The sequence below is a fragment of the Myotis davidii genome, unplaced genomic scaffold (assembly GCF_000327345.1).
Source record: "Myotis davidii unplaced genomic scaffold, ASM32734v1 scaffold167, whole genome shotgun sequence".
Classification (NCBI taxonomy): Eukaryota; Metazoa; Chordata; class Mammalia; order Chiroptera; family Vespertilionidae; genus Myotis; species Myotis davidii.
The window spans coordinates 5,939,081-5,940,669 of NW_006300048.1; the positions used below are offsets into that span (position 1 = coordinate 5,939,081).

At 40.2% G+C, this 1,589-nt stretch overlaps 1 protein-coding gene across 1 annotated transcript in view; it reads right to left on the reverse strand.

Annotated features, from left to right (window-relative positions):
• The window catches only part of PLA2G7 (phospholipase A2 group VII), a 30,894-nt gene that overhangs the window by 22,480 nt on the left and 6,825 nt on the right, over positions 1–1,589 (reverse strand). The window lies entirely within an intron of this gene.

A 1,589-nucleotide genomic window follows, 5' to 3' on the forward strand; every position in this document is an offset into this window, starting at 1 on the left:
CGAGACCTAGATCTGGTGTGCCCTGGGACCCAGCGTCAAGTCCTGCCGGCACCACGGGACCCATCAATGCACCTCCTTGTGACTGGTCTTTGGTCGTTACGGTGTTACGACCACTGGGTTTTTATTATATAGATAAGCGAAGAAGACACTTGGAAAAAAAATGGCACATGCATTTTCTGGAATGGACTTTTGGTAGGTACTAGGGAGGCAAAATCCTTGACAATCTGGTTATAGAGCACAAAAACAATAGTTTCAGGCTGTTATATTAGGTTTTTTTGCCACTAGTTCTCTAAATGTGTAGAAGTCTAGTTTGATTACAAAGGAGAACATCCACAGATAATGATTATAATATATTTCATAACAATAATATCCATAGGCATTTCTATCACATAGAAAATATTCAATAAGTGCAGGATTTATAGAGCACAAAAACAATACTTTCAGGCTGTTATTTTAGGTTTTTAGCCACTAGTTCTCTAACTGTGTTGAAGTCAAGTTTGATTACAAAGGAGAACATCCACATATAATGATTATAATATATTTCATAATAATAATATCCATAGGCATGTCTATCACATAGAAAATATTCAATAAGTGCAGGCTAATCGTCCCATCATAAATATAGAATGATTATATTGCTACAGCTGTGGTTGTGTTTGGTGTTGACATCATATTTTTTGTTATCTCTGTAATCCTGCTACACTGAAGGTCTCCCAAAGCAGAGTCAGGTCTCCTTCCTGTCTCCAGTGCCTAATAGCAGGCCCAGTGCCATTGGTGTTGAATAAATGTGCCAACGAATAGAATATCAGACTCATGGTAATGATAAATTATATTTTTTCTATTGAGTACATGCTAAGACCTTATTTGCTAATAACTATCTCATATTCGTGCATCACCTTCCCCCTTTAAAATTTCTCCCCTCATTTTTCTGAGGTGACGGAAATGGTCCAAGCCATTGCCATTTCTCACTTGAACTTTGGCAATAACCTCTAACTGGTCTCCCTGCCTTTACCCTTATCCCCATGCAGCCAGATTGATCACATCACTCCTCTGCTCAAAACTCCCAAATGGCTTTATATCACACAGAACAAAACCCACAGATCTAGTCACCTAGAAGGTTCTACACAGTCTGTACTCTGTAGAGCCCCAAACTTACCCCAGCCCCTTTCACATACTCACTGCAACCACACTGGCTTCCTTGCCATTCAGCAAGTATATCAGGCACTCCCTGTCTGGCCGTAGGATCTTCACATGTGTCCCTTCCTCCAGGAAGGCTCTCTGGCCTGATGTCCAAATGACTGGCTTCCTCACCCCTAGTTTCTGCTTCCTGTTACCTTCTCAGTGAGGCTTTCCCTAATCAATTTAAAACTACAACCCACCCCTCTTCTCCACATTAATACATGCCCTACCCTTGTCCCTGAGCTTTATTTTCTCTATAATATTTATCACCAACTAATATGCCCTAGACATTTTTGTTAATTATTCCTCTTTCTCTACTAGAAAGTCAGTCCTGTGAGGGTATGGAATTTTGACTGGTTATATTTTTTTTCCTGCTGTATTCCCAGGCCCTAGACTAGTGCTAATAGCTA